Below are 15,548 nucleotides of genomic sequence, written 5' to 3'. Positions count from 1 at the left end.
GTATGAAATATCCTTGTCTTGTGTTCACTTATGGTATAGATTACAGCGTTTAAGGTATGAAATATCGTTGTCTTGTCTTCACTTATGGTATAGATTACAGCGTTTAAGGTATGAAATATCCTTGTCTTGTGTTCACTTATGGTATATATTGCGGCGTTTAAGCTATGAAATATCGTTGTCTTGTGTTCACTTATGGTATATATTGCGGCGTTTAAGGTATGAACCATCGTTGTCTTGTGTTCACTTATGGTATATATTGCGGCGTTTAAGGTATGAAATATCCTTGTCTTGTGTTCACTTATGGTATATATTGCGGCGTTTAAGGTATGAAATATCCTTGTCTTGTGTTCACTTATGGTATATATTGCGGCGTTTAAGGTATGAAACATCCTTGTATTGTGTTCACTTATGGTATAAACTGTGGCGTTTAAGGTATGAAACATCGTTGTCTTGTGTTCATTTATTGTATAGACTCCGGCGTTTAAGGTATGAAATATCGTTGTCTTGTGTTCACTTATGGTATAGATTACAGCGTTTAAGGTATGAAATATCCTTGTCTTGTGTTCACGTATGGTATATATTGCGGCGTTTAAGGTATGAAATATCCTTGTCTTGTGTTCACTTATGGTATAAACTGTGGCGTTTAAGGTATGAAACATCGTTGTCTTGTGTTCATTTATGGTATAGATTACAGCGTTTAAGGTATGAAACATCCTTGTCTTGTGTTCATTTATGGTAAAGATTACAGCGTTTAAAGTATGAAATATCGTTGTCTTGTGTTCACTTATGGTACAGATTACCGCGTTTAAGGTATGAAATATCCTTGTCTTGTGTTCACTTATGGTATAGATTACCGCGTTTAAGGTATGAAATATCCTTGTCTTGTGTTCACTTATGGTATATATTGCGGCGTTTAAGGTATGAAACATCGTTGTCTTGTGTTCATTTATGGTATAGATTACCGCGTTTAAGGTATGATACACGCTATCTGCCATTCATTTATGTATAGACTTTAAGTATGAAGACTGCCTCCATAGTCTAGTGGTAGAGCGTCATACCAAAAAGACGTTAAAAGATGGTACTTGTTGTTACCATGTCTGGCACTCAGCACTAAGGGGCTAAAACAAGGCCTGGTCGGCTCGGAGTCAGTATACTGTCACACACACATACCATACACACATACTATAAAAGTGCAATACTCTTGAACGCGACGCTAAATCCCATTTCATCTCACCTTAAAGTATGAAAAATCGCTGTCTTGTGTTCACATATTGTACATTTTATCACTTATGCTATAGACTGCCGCGTTGAAAGTGTGAAACACCGCTGTCTTCTGTTCATTTATTGTATATTGCCGCGTTTAAAGTATGCAACGTTACTGTTTTCTGTTCATTGAATAATACTTTAATTCAATTAATTAAATTCAATTTAATTTAATTCAATAATGGTCAGATAGCCAATTCCCTTCCACCGATTTAAACTCCTGAGCTAGAAATAGAAAAAAAGCCGGTGTAACGGTCTCAGCTTTCTCATAGTGGATCTTTGCATACAAAAACCACGTCTCAATGATAAACTATGTCACAATTGATAGGGCACACGTTACATGCCAGTTTGTTGACATTTTGTACTTTTAAATAGTTCAATTCTACTAATGTTCATTGTGACTAGTTTGGTTGTGTTGACACATTCATTTCATTCATATTCATGTCACCTTTCATATTTAGATATATGCATAAAGATTCAGAGTGACATACAGCACTCCACAAGACTTTATAACGAGACGGATCTCTTCAACCTTCCAATAGTCAGTTTCCCTCTATTTTGAGCAATATTCTAGCAGTTTCAGTCTTTAATGGCATTCTCTTTCCACGATTTCAAAGAGCTTCATCCAACTCTTGTTCAAAAGTTACTACATTCTAGGCTTTAGTTAAGATTTCTAAAAGTTGTATGGCAGACACATAGAGGACAAAAGTTATGTCCGATGCAATTCCCCATTTTGACTTGTACCCTTATGCTTTAATTTGTTTTTCCCAAGAGCAATTGACTTGACTTTGCATGTGTTTTTGAAGGGTGCCACCGGTGTGTCAGGATACACTTCCCTTTTCGCGAAAACCTGGTTTCATTACTTTTCTGATACTGTGATCAAAGAATACATGTATATGATACAGTCGAAATCGTACAAAGGGTTAAAAAACAGTCGACCATCGTTTACAGTCTTGTGTCAAAAGACACGAAAGGATATTTCGAGCCCAAACCTAATATTTATAGATAAGCTGATAAAGAGTTGAACTTTTTCGAAGGGACAAATAACAGTCATGCTTATCGATCATATGATATTTTTCAAAATCAAGAGACATTTCAAAAGTTTTGTGTGTCTGACATGGGAGTATTTTCAATTAATACAGGCATTACCCGTGGTGTAATTCTCTATAAAACAGAATTGTAAAACTCCAACACATATAAATAGTTAATAAGTCAATATATAATTACAACTGCAAAATCCTACTTTCAATGACATACAGTAAGATAATGTCGGTTTTCAAATATGATTTGACAGATAGGTCTAGACGCGATAGTGAATTCCGCCCCCCCCCCCCCCCCCCCTCACTTGTCTGTTCCGACATGATATGAACAATAAGATACAACTGTCAAACGTAACGTGAGAAATAGGACATGATATGTCCCACGAGGTCGCTGTGTACACACGTCATTTAGCATGTCATGCACGTGCTATCAATATGTCTGCTGGAAAGTTGAACCATGGGACTAGTATTATCACACTGTCGTTCCTTCTTATCGTTCAAAACAAAGTTTACGATTGTTCGAAGAGATATTCCTTTTAAAAATGATTAATGTATGTCACATATTATATTTAAACATCTAAATATTTTTTTCTTATTCTTTTTCCTGATACAACAAAAATAATGTCCTTGTGGGCAATGTCGTGCTTCAACTTTGAAAGGACATTGACTTTTGGTTGGATTTGAAAGTTGTGATGATGTTAAAATGTCAACGTTGAATCCACATCAGATATCAAACAATGTCGCGATTTAACGTTGAAATGACATTGACTTTTAGTTTTGGTTGGAATGGAAAATGGAAAGGGCGGCGTTGAATCCACATCAGATATCAAACAATGTCGTGCTTCAACGTTGAAATGACATTGACTTTTGGTTGGATTTGGAAATTGAAAGGGTGGCGTTGAATCCACATCAGATATGAATGTTAAATACCGGTAAGGTGTTGGTAGAATATTTGTTGCATTGGTGCTTTCAGCTCTATGGCACTATAAAATATCGCAAGGCCAATGTTCAATCACTGTTGAAAAAAATGTTACATTTCAGTATATTTTCAATAGCGAAAGGCCAATGTTGAAACAGTTGATGCAACTACTAAATTCTCTGAAATGTGATCGTCGATGGCAATTTACAAATAGACATATTCCATATACAGATACAGGTCATTATCGCCAATCGGTCGTATGTTGTCATGGATGATGGAGGAATATACACCAAACGTTCAGTTCCGACGATGACGATAAATCGCTGATGATATCTGTTTTACGGATAGACTGCGACTTTGGTATTTCAGTTATGTAAAGACGTATCGGCTTAATGTGGAAGGGGAGCCTAAAGTGATGAATGTCTCAGTCGTTTACCACTTTTAGAAAACCCCAGGATTCCAACCAATGATAATCAAATCCTGACATGACCAAGGGGTGCAACTCAGCACAGCGAATTTCGGCACATTAGACGAATGGGATACAAATGCGCCAGTTCACTTAGTGATAACTTACTAAACATAGGTTAGTGACCGGGAAACAATCAAGGGCAATCTCCTTTAAATCACATCTTAGTACGCGCTACTGCTAAATAATGATCTGAGGACATCACATTTCGGGTCACATCAGAACGACCTTCATCTGACCAATTAGAGCGTAGCTTACCAGATCGGGAAAGTGACAATCGGAAATTGTTTTCTAATCATGGTACCTCGAACGATAGACATTCCAAACATTTCTCTTTTTCAGTTTTCAAATTCTGAATCGAGAACAAAATGCGTTTCAAAGGGTAGTCTGGAATGGAAGTCGCCAGTTTGAAAATAGTGCCCTTAAGCTTCAGACAGCTGCTTTGCGATTGGCTAATGTCGACTTCATGGCAGTCATTTCATTGGATGGTCAAAGTTCGCGAAAGGTTGTTTTGACGTGACCTGTAATGAGATAATTTTGGTGTAGCGGTAGCGAGCAGTAAGATCTGATTTTAATGAGACTGCAACTCAGGGTCTCTTCTTAGGCACAGCCTTGTCGTTTGTCGACAATGACAAAAGTAATATCATTTCACTTACTGAGGGCTCCTGGTTAAAGGAAAATGTACAATTTCAAAGTCAATTTCAAATTGTACAAAGTGTTTTTCTAGGAAAGTTAAAACTTTCGTCTTGGAAGAAGTTTGAAGCTTTAAGTAATTCAAAAGCATTCAAAGAGACGAAAACGGAACGAACACTCTCAATTTTATGGACCAAATCTTTTGCCTGGCAATAACATTTCTAGTTATATTTGGAATAAGTAATTTTCAGAAAATTGAATGTGTTATCTTTAATTTGCAGTTACATAATTTTGAACGCGTAGCAAAATAACATTACATGGTATTTGTGCACTTCTTCTAAAAAAGTACGGAAAATGATTGATATATTCAAAATGTAAGTCCAATTGCACGCATGTTCTTTGTGAAGATAAAACATTTTAAGAATGGCTCTGGCTCGGAATATGAATACCAAAGTGGATCAGATATGGAGATGCAAACCTCTCAACGAATCAACATAAAAAGTCACATCCACCAATATGTTACATTTGACATTTAAACTTATATAGGGCAAAGTGCTTTGGGCATAAAATAAAAATATATGTTAATTTGTCATCAAATCTCTTTAGTTGCACGGTAGCCACAAAAAAATAAGTAGCCATAAAAGAAACCTGATAAGCATGTTTTAAGGGTACAAGTTTAAAAAAAACATAGTTTCGATTTACAAATTATTGACCTTTCATCTTGTAGTGTGGAAAACAGCTTTGGAGGGACCAGTTTTATTATGTTCACGAATCGCACCAGTTTCTGAAGGAAATGATATCGTTCAGTGCCTTTAGTTTGGTCAAAGCCATGAGTTCACTGGTCCTCGTATTGGTAGTTAATGCCATTTAGAGGAACTGGTCCTAAATAATTTACTTTTCTATGAAGCTTTTGTCTTCAATGGCACAGTTTCGGCAGACTGAGACGGTCTCATCCTTCACGAAATGACAGTAAATGCTTGCGTGCCGCGTGCTGCACGAGAATGTCTAAACTGTCACCTATCATTGTCGCCGACTTTAACTGTTTCACAGTAATGCAAGCTGTTGGGAAGAGGTTGGAACACATGTGCTTTTCCCCCTTAAAGAGAGCGCAAAAAAGATGGCCACTTCTGTGAAAATTGTGCGTGATTCTTTCAATGTGATTATGTCGCTTAAGAACTTTTTGATATGTATGCGCGTGACCATTGATGGTACTTTAATGGAACTTTAATATCAATTTTTCGCCAGTTCTGTACAACTTGATAATTGCACATTACATGTTCAAAGAAATTGTCAATTTAGATATTCGCTCCTGACCAAGTCATTGAAAAAAGATTAACTTAAGGTGAAGTGATTGTCAAAATAAATAGTGAAATGAAATGTCATTTCAGCTAAAGATGTAATTTACTACTGACTTAATGTACGTTGCCATGGCAACACAGTCGGGTATTAGTTGTTTCTTTTAGACTTGGAGTAAATCATTTGCCATGATGATAAACGGAGGTGGTGAAAATTGGGCGGATATTTCCATTGCAAGGGAATATTATAAAGTTCATTTCCTCATTTTCAGATAACGATGTGTAACAAATTCTATTAAATGTGCACACATTTGTGCACCTGTTTCGTTTCTCAGACAAAATGATCAAAAATCTTGCTTAAAAAACCTAATAAATGATAAGAGTTTGTTTCTTGAATTGTGATATTTCGTTTTCTCGTTCCGCTAAAACAAAAATCTATCGAAATAACCTCTCAGGTTTGAGAGTGACAAATCTTGTTTCACTACTGGAAAGTTTGGACGTGTCGCCATAATGGGGGTTCTCTAAGATCCTTTACGGCTCATACCAAGATGTCGTTAAAATGAAATCGTCACTATATTACTGATGGAACATGTTAGAATATGCCCATGGAGGTGGATTACCCTGAAATAACGCCGTTATATTCTTAAGCCCAGAATTTACTAAAGAAACAAATCAGTGTTATCATCGATCGAGAAGTGTTAAACGATACCATCCTTTTCCATCGTCATTTGCAGCGTACTTCTGCCGATAAAATCTAGCAGCACTGAGGTCATTACCGCTCGTTTAAGGTCCATGCTTAGTATGCGCTTCTTTCCGCGTAAACATCTTGTTGATGATTAAATTTTGATAATAGTTTTCTTTATAGGAAAAACTATGTGGTGTTTTATCTATTCTACAGTGCAGTCATCGTTGCCTAAACATTTCGCACTGTGGTAAATACGAAATAAGTTAACAGGTTTTTTTTCCGAATTGGTGAGGTTTTGCGCGAAAGCATGGCACTCGGGCCTGAGTGGAGCCGCTTGGGATAAAATCACAGCAGCAACTTATAAATCAAAAGATTCGTGGCGCTTATAAATTACTTGAAACTTTCATCGTCAAATACAGATAATGTACAACATGTGAGTGGGTTAATGTGAGTGATAATGCGTAAATATTAATATCTGATGGCGTTCAATAAGCTAATGTTCCAACCCACGCTCCATGTTGAGAGCCCACGTGACCGTCACTCCTGAATGTACGTCTCGTGAGAGACCCAGCTACTGGTCATCAAGCCGACACACACTGGATGATCAAATAATAAGGGGACTATACTAGAATTCTCAAGAATTCCGATAAATGTTAGCGTAGAATTGACATCTATAGTTTTTACAGAGAAACCGAGTCGGCAATAGTTTGACCATACAACGACGACAGAAATCGAACGCTTCTTTTCTCGATTACTGCCAGTGAAAATTCTATTTCCTATATTTGCCGATGCTCCAAATTCCGTGATTCATTGCCCAAAAGGTTCTTCAGAGCACATCTGATCGGATATACTGTATAGAAAACCCATCTTAATTCAAAGTCGCAAGGCCTGAGATAATGACGGCTATCGGGTTTAGATATGTTTTCGGCATCTTACCATTTGTTACACACCTAAAACAACACAAGGAATACTTAAACGTGCATTCTTTCATTTTTAAGATTCATTCAATCGTGCAAACGAATCTGCCTTTCGCAGGAATTTCTTATGATTACGGAATAAATTTTGTCGCTTTTATTTGACAAGACCATGGTTTCTCGACATTGATCAAAACAGAAATCTTGTACACAGGTATCTGTAAGTTAATCCTGGTATGTTAAACGTGCATTTGTATAATATATTTAACACATATCATTTACAGTAATCTTTTACATATTATGGAGGAGAGGAAAAATCCCGTACAGAATATAAAAAAACATGTAGTTATGTTGCGGACTTTTCAGATAACGGTATCACCTGGCTCGAATAGTACCTCATACTCTGCATCTGCATTGAAATGTGACCGGATTGTTTGAACCTGTAACATCTGCATTGAAATGTGACCGGATTGTTTGAACCTGTAACATCTGCATTGAAATGTGACCGGAATGTTTGAACCTGTAACATCTGCATTGAAATGTGACCGGATTGTTTGAACCTGTAACATCTGCATTGAAATGTGACCAGATTGTTTGAACCAGTAACATCTGCATTGAAATGTGACCAGATTGTTTGAACCAGTAACATCTGCATTGAAATGTGACCAGATTATTTGAACCTGTAACATCTGCATTGAAATGTGACCAGATTGTTTGAACCAGTAACATCTGCATTGAAATGTGACCAGATTGTTTGAACCAGTAACATCTGCATTGAAATGTGACCGGATTGTTTGAACCTGTAACATCTGCATTGAAATGTGACTAGATTGTTTGAACCAGTAACATCTGCATTGAAATGTGACCAGATTGTTTGAACCAGTAACATCTGCATTGAAATGTGACCAGATTGTTTGAACCTGTAACATCTGCATTGAAATGTGACCAGATTGTTTGAACCAGTAACATCTGCATTGAAATGTGACTAGATTGTTTGAACCAGTAACATCTGCATTGAAATGTGACCAGATTGTTTGAACCAGTAACATCTGCATTGAAATGTGACCAGATTGTTTGAACCAGTAACATCTGCATTGAAATGTGACCAGATTGTTTGAACCAGTAACATCTGCATTGAAATGTGACCAGATTGTTTGAACCAGTAACATCTGCATTTAAATGTGACCAGATTGTTTGAACCAGTAACATCTGCATTGAAATGTGACCAGATTGTTTGAACCAGTAACATCTGCATTGAAATGTGACCAGATTGTTTGAACAAGTAATTTCTGCCTTTAAATGTGACTAGATTGTTTGAACCTGTAACATCTGCATCAAGGAACCTTGAAATAAACGAGTGCTGCTGCTCATAGGCTTATAACGATGTAAATGATAAAGAATGTAATTTCAAGGAATTTCAAGTTAATGTACGTATTTTAATAAGATTGTTTCTCTCTAAAATTCAGTAGTGTAGACCGATAGGTAAGATTGTTTTGATTTCAGTGATCGTGTTGATAATATACTAAAAGTGCATTCAATGAAAGTTGTGTCAGTGTTTTCTGTTAAACTGTCAGTGTTTTCTGTTAAACTGGTTTATCACCCGTGAAGAATAGGTCTTCAGCAACCAATGCTTGCCGTAAAAGGCGATTATACTTTTAGAGGCAACTAACGGGATCGGATAGTCAGGCTCGCTGACTTGTGCATGTCATCGTATCCCAATTGCGGGAATCGATGCTCATTATGTCAATCACTGCGTGGCGTTAAACAAACAAACAAACAAACAAACAAACAAACAAACTGGTTATCAATATGTGGTACTGGTAGAATATAAATGCCAATAGTGTTGTTTCCAAATTTGGCCTCAAGAATCATTTTTCAAAATTATTTGGAAACTCAAGCTTGACTCACGTAGCAGAGTTGCTTCCAGCCCAGAGTAGACCGGAAACGTACATGAAGTAAGTGGGTTTTGTGTGACCCGATCTCTTCTTCTTGTATAACAAATAGGACACAGCCTTAGTTTCTGTTTTAACGAAGACACATATATGTATGTAATTGTTTCGAAGTTTTGATACCAATAGCTTGTTCATTTGAAACCTCATGCTAACGTTTGATGTCAAATTTGTTTAAGATCAACCGAATTTACTTGAAAACTCTTTTGACTTGGAATTACAGTATCCCTGTGGGGACTCCCCAGTTCTAATTTCGGAAAAGCGGCGGACACGAGGGGGAAGTTACACGGTGTAATTGTGACTGATTGTGTATCATCGAGCCACGATGGCGTGGTTCATTCCTCGTGCTGTCAACCACTGGTTTGGCAGACCCAGGCTGGATTGTCTCTTAGCTGATTAACTCTAATATTACAAAGCTACAAAGGTTTTCTGAAACACGGTTTCCGTCGTTGGTTATTCGGGGTTAGAAAAGCTCCTTAGAAGCCATACATGTGGTACGATGAGACTAAATGGACCGGGTTATTTCTCATAACCTTTTCTTGTCGGAACAATGGTTCTAAAGATCTGACGCTATTGTGCTACCTGTAATAACCGACGTTAAATAATTTCTTGTATCTTGTATCTCTAGGTTTTCTGAAACACGTTCTCCGTCGTTGGTTATTCGGGGTTAGAATAGCTCCTTAGAACCCATACATGTGGTACGATGAGACTGTAAGTCATTGAGGGATGTTGCTCATAATTTCAGTCATTGGTATTGTCTTCTTCACTCTCGATTAAACACAAGCCTCCCAGATATATATCATACATACATACATACATACATACATACATACATACATACATACATATATAAGTTAAAGAACATCCGATTTTTCATATCATAGGGTTAGATTAGACCCGACATGCAAATGATCTACATGTAAATAGGATCAGTGATATGTAAATAGGATCCCCTGTGATTTCCTTAAACTATTACACTGTAAATTTATTGTAGCTTCCTGTGTCCATTGTGTCATCTCTATTGTTACATATATTTCTCATTATCTTTTCTTGTCGGAACAATGGCTCTTAAAACTAACGTTATTGTGCTACCTGTATTAACCGACGTTAAACAATTTCTTGTATTTTGTATCACCGATTGTGGCGTTAAAGGTTGATCAGTGGCTTGTGGGCCCTGTGCACGGATACATTAGTGTATATCATGTTGTTATCCACATTTCCGTCACTGCTTAAAACACAGTAGATTTATCGCCAACATCACGTTCTCTCTTTATACACCACTCAACACACCTCCAGCAACTGACGCCACACAAGGTGTTCTTCTGCTACTGTACAATGTATATGTAAGCTCAGGCTGTCCCCCATCAGCTGGCAGGTGTTTAATGCGTGCCCATATATGGCAAAATGACACCTGTCACTCAGTTCACGCACACATTTCATAGAAAGAAAATATCACTCTTAACAACAAAGGATTTTATCTTTCATCTTCAACGAACATATTTTCAGGCTAATGGCGGGCTTCAATTTACCACTTAAGCATGTTCTGTTCATTAACATGGTTTCCACTGGTCCATTACATCGACGTATTTTGATGTTACATCTGGTACAACATGACGATGATGGAACGCAAATGTGTGAATAATGCAAAACTAATTTCTTGGCAATTGCTTGGAGAAACTGTTACAAAACGAATACCTTGTTTGTCGATATCTTATACATTCTCTAAAACACACATGCCATTGTTTGACCTAATCTCCTATGTTCATACTGAGCACTAGCTTTTTCACTTCTTTTCCAAGAGATGAAAATCGAAATAAAAGTTTTACACACTACATTTTTAAGATATACGTTGCTTAATTTCAAATGTTTGATTTACGATGATTCTTGTGATTCATCACTGAATTTCTGTTAATTGTTGACATTTGCACACTTTGCAGCTATGGCAGTCAATTGATGTTTCTCGGCCGCTTCAGTAGAGACTAACATAACAGTAAACATAACCAACTCATTTCAATAAGAGATGACCCCATGGATATAAGGGTGCGTTTTAAAACATTAGTTCTGTGTAAGGTTACCTTTCAGTCACCCGATTTTTCAACTTTCTTTCCCCACACATTACATGTTTTTATTTGTAGATATGAGGAATCGTAAGGTTTTTTAAATCAGAGCGGAAATTAAACATTTCATCACATTTATCAGCGCACACTCTAAATTTGAAAAAAAATGTTAACATAGTTGTCTTGTGTTTAGTTTGATTTTTTGTCAAGACGGACAATTAATTGCAACCCACAACCAATTTCCGGAGTTTAATAATCTCACCTTCAAGACCCCAGCATCTGCGATATGTTTGATGTAAGGACCTCGTTTTAACTTAATCGATCAAGTAAAACGGAATTGGAGTACCGACAAATTTTCGGTGCTATGAGTTTTACATATCAAACAATTTGTTTAAATGCGAATCTCAATTTCCACTTTCGACAAAAATTGGATAAAACAAAATTACCTTTTCCCCGGCGAAAAACAGAGCAACACACGTGAGTATTCCTTGGGATCGAACTCGGGAATGTGGTAATTGTTGAAAGTTGCCCGATTAAGATGTTCAGCAAGTGTGTCCTCTCTCTTGCAAAGCCAGTCTGCGGTGTTCAATACTCGTCAGTCCCTGCAGCAACCGAGAGGACTTATTTACAAGTGCGCACAGTGGCCGTCAGTCCGATCTTCTCATTTCTTAATAACACCACTGTCAAACTTGCTCTTGTCGCCGACGCGCTGGTCATGTGACATGTGTAATCACGTGACGTGTCGCCGCATTCGCGCTTCCGGTAACGTCCACGGATGCCACCTCAAAGCTTCTTTGCATGAGGTAAAACCATACCCAGTCAGTCAGTCTTTGCATGAGGCATGTTTGCCAGGATTTCAAAATGTCATTAACCGGGAACTTTCATGTATTTAATAGAAGGGTATTTGTACCGATTTATAATTGTTTAAGGTTGTGATAGACAATGCTCACCCTTTTCACGAACACCTGGTGTCATCACTGAGTGATTCACATACTTTTCACCGCTATTTTGCCTTTAACGCCCAACGGAATCTGTTTGGCCGGATAATCAAGACTGTTTTTTTCTCTGGCGTTTTATGTATTATTTGTTTTATATAAATATACTGTTTAAAAAAGTATAGGATCGAGACATGAAGATGGTGTTACCAAGTTTTAGAACCAAGATAAGTATTGACGACAAACATCCTGACCCGTGAAGATTCGGGTTAGAATTTGTCTTCAGCAACCCATACTTGCCGTAAAAAGCGACTATGCTTGTCGTAAGAGGCGACTAACGGGATCGGGTGGTCAGGCTCGCTGACTTGGCTGATGCATGTCATCGTTTCCCAATTGCGTGGATCGATGCTCATGATGTCAGTCATTGGATTATCTGGTCCAGACTCGAATATTTACAGACCGCCGTCATATAGCTGGAATATTGCTGAGTGCCTCGTTAAACCACAAAAAAAAGACAAAAAGACAAGCATCCTATACAAAAACGTTTTGATGTCTGTAAAACTCAACACCAAAACACATCCTATAATTGGCACGTGCCTCACGCAGTAGCGCCACACACATGCGAAAGGTGTCATTCCCGATTTGGATACTCTCAGGAAGTTCGAATAATCTAAGTCATGATTTCAGTCAATCTTATTGATTCGTCTCATCATACAGTGGTTTACTTGATTTCATTCATTGTTTGTGTGTGAATTACCGATACAGCGTCTCCAACCCGCAGAGCGTCTACGGGCATTTGGCATTCTGAAAACCAACAGAAGTCAGCGTGCAGTGCCCAAAACGTTCATTGTTCTACAGTATGTGATGAGCAGACGACAGAACGGGCAACAACAAACCGCAAAAATTGACGATCGAACCCATTCAGGGCGTCCAAGGTCAAAGACAAGTGTACATAATCGATTGATCCGAAACAAGGCTCTACGAAATCGAGCTCAATCGGAGAATCAAATAGCTGAAAACTTCCATCAGGCTACTGGAGTACGAGTTACGGGTCAGATCGACGGCCGCCCCTTGCGCTGCCCCTCACAAATCGCCATATTGCCAACAGACGGATAATCGAGACTTGTCATCTTCTGGCCTTGACGTTTGACAGTTACACCACGATGGCCTGTGAAGCGAGCGCACCCAACTCTCTTGGCATCCTCTTAATTTGTATTGGCATCCGGCGAGCCAAAACAGGGTTGGCACGTTCGAAATCAGCCAGACCGTATATTTTGATCACTCACACCTCACTTCATTCGACGATTACGACAAGGATGTGTGCTGTGTGGCTGTGTTTGCTGTGGCGCCTCATCCATTCATCGGTTATCCTCATCGGCTCTTCATGTCACTTCTAGGGGCTACGGATCAAATCCTTCAATGTCGGCCAATGTACGCAGTGGGATTCACAACGCACTTCCACATCTGACCCGTGAAGATCTGGGTTAGAAAAGGTCTTCACCAACCCATGCTTTCTGTAAAAGGCGACTATGCTTGTCGTAAGAGGCGACTAACGGGATCGGGTGTCCAGGCTCGCTACTTGGTTGATGCATGTCATCGTATCCCAATTGTGTGGATCGATGCTCATGAGGTCAATCACTGGATTGTCTGGTTCAGACTAGATTATTTACAGACCGCCGTCATATGGCTAGAATATTGTTGGGAGCGGCGTTTAACAACAAGCAAATAAATAAATAAAATAAATAACTTCTTCATCGACGATTGGCCACACGTCATGAAATATTTTAAAAATCTATAAATCCCACTGCACACCTTGTATACTTTTCTAAAAGGTCGTGTAGTGTAACCAGTAGTAACATAGAACAAATGGTGGTGAACAAATGTGGGGAATAGCAACGTCGGTACCGTGGTCCTTTTCTGCCAGGGAGCCCCACAAGGCAGTATTTATCTTTTAATAATTTTTTAATTTGAAGTTTACACGATATACGGCTTTTCCATTGGACGAGAGGTCGGTCACATGACTGCGAAATTGACGTTCATAAGTGTATGACACAATTCATACATTTTTCACGAACCCGTGTTCTTGAAATGACGTAAACACTGATGGACTACTTCCACATTCCTTGGGAAACCCCTGGGAATTCCCTAGCACGAAAACATACATAACTGTTCTTTCTGGTTATTTAGAACCTTTAATCTTGGTCTCAGCGTTTAGTATACATTGAGAAACGTCAGAGAGTTTGAGTTTGAATATCCTCGCTACGGCCCATCCAAATGAACAAACGAAGAAATGCACCTCAAAACTATCGTAGTATCGACTCGACCCGTGTCTAGGCTGACAGTGACCGTCTCCAGCAATCTACGATTTTACCTGAGTGTCTGCTTGACGCATCTTTAATCACATTTAAATGATCGGCCAGTTGATCAATGATGACTAACAAATGTCACCGCCACAAGTTCATTAACAACTTCGGAAATCTCTCGCGTCACGTTTATCGTGTCGGCCATTTTGACGTCTTGTACTTGATGTAAATGTATTACGACGCGCTGTCATTGTGACTGACTTACTGAGATAGTTCTCATCTTATGGTGATATTATCTGAACACATGTGTTGTGTAAGATAATCCTGAAAAGCTCTTTTTGAGGAACTATTTTATTCCGCGAAGACCTATTCTAACCCGGATCTTTATGGGTCGCGTATCGTAAGAGGCGATAACTTGTATCGGGTGGCCAGGGGACGGTCTGTCAATGTATGTATGTTTGTGTGTGTATCTATTAAAGTGTGCCTTGGCCTGTCAATATGAGTGTGCCTTGGCCTGTCAATATGAGTGTGCCTTGGCCTGTCAATATGAGTGTGCCTTGGCCTGTCAATATGAGTGTGCCTTGGCCTGTCAATATAAGTGTGCCTTGGCCTGTCAATATGAGTGTGCCTTGGCCTGTCAATATAAGTGTGCCTTGGCCTGTCAATATGAGTGTGCCTTGGCCTGTCAATATGAGTGTGCCTTGGCCTGTCAATATGAGTGTGCCTTGGCCTGTCAATATAAGTGTGCCTTGGCCTGTCAATATGAGTGTGCCTTGGCCTGTCAGTATGAGTGTGCCTTGGCCTGTCAATATGAGTGTGCCTTGGCCTGTCAATATGAGTGTGCCCTGGCCTGTCAATATGAACATGTTTAATTTGGTTTATTATTTTATATTTTATTAATTAATAAAAGCGAAAAGACCCTTTCCATATCCAATAGAAATCTATGCATAAAGCAGAGTCGATTGTACGATTCCGACTATATCATGAGCATGTGTTTATGAATCACTATCAAGTAGTAATGATGCCAGGTGTTCGCGAAAAGGTGAGCGTATCTTGCCCCATCGGTGGCACCCGTCACAAACACTTGCA

General features: G+C 38.7%; 1 protein-coding gene across 1 annotated transcript in view; it reads right to left on the bottom strand.

Annotated features, from left to right (window-relative positions):
• Positions 1 to 11,812, bottom strand: part of LOC124145014 — a 55,514-nt gene extending 43,702 nt beyond the window's left edge. Inside the window, exon 1 of the mRNA XM_046514648.2 lies at positions 11,668 to 11,812. The gene's annotated coding sequence lies outside the window, so the exon portion shown is untranslated. The remainder of the gene's footprint in view (positions 1 to 11,667) is intronic.
• Between the last annotated feature and the right edge of the window lie 3,736 nt (positions 11,813 to 15,548).

Source organism: Haliotis rufescens, unplaced genomic scaffold (assembly GCF_023055435.1).
Source record: "Haliotis rufescens isolate VD_foot unplaced genomic scaffold, xgHalRufe1.0.p SCAF_1, whole genome shotgun sequence".
NCBI classification, from domain to species: Eukaryota; Metazoa; Mollusca; class Gastropoda; order Lepetellida; family Haliotidae; genus Haliotis; species Haliotis rufescens.
This window is presented reverse-complemented; position numbering and strand designations above follow the sequence as displayed.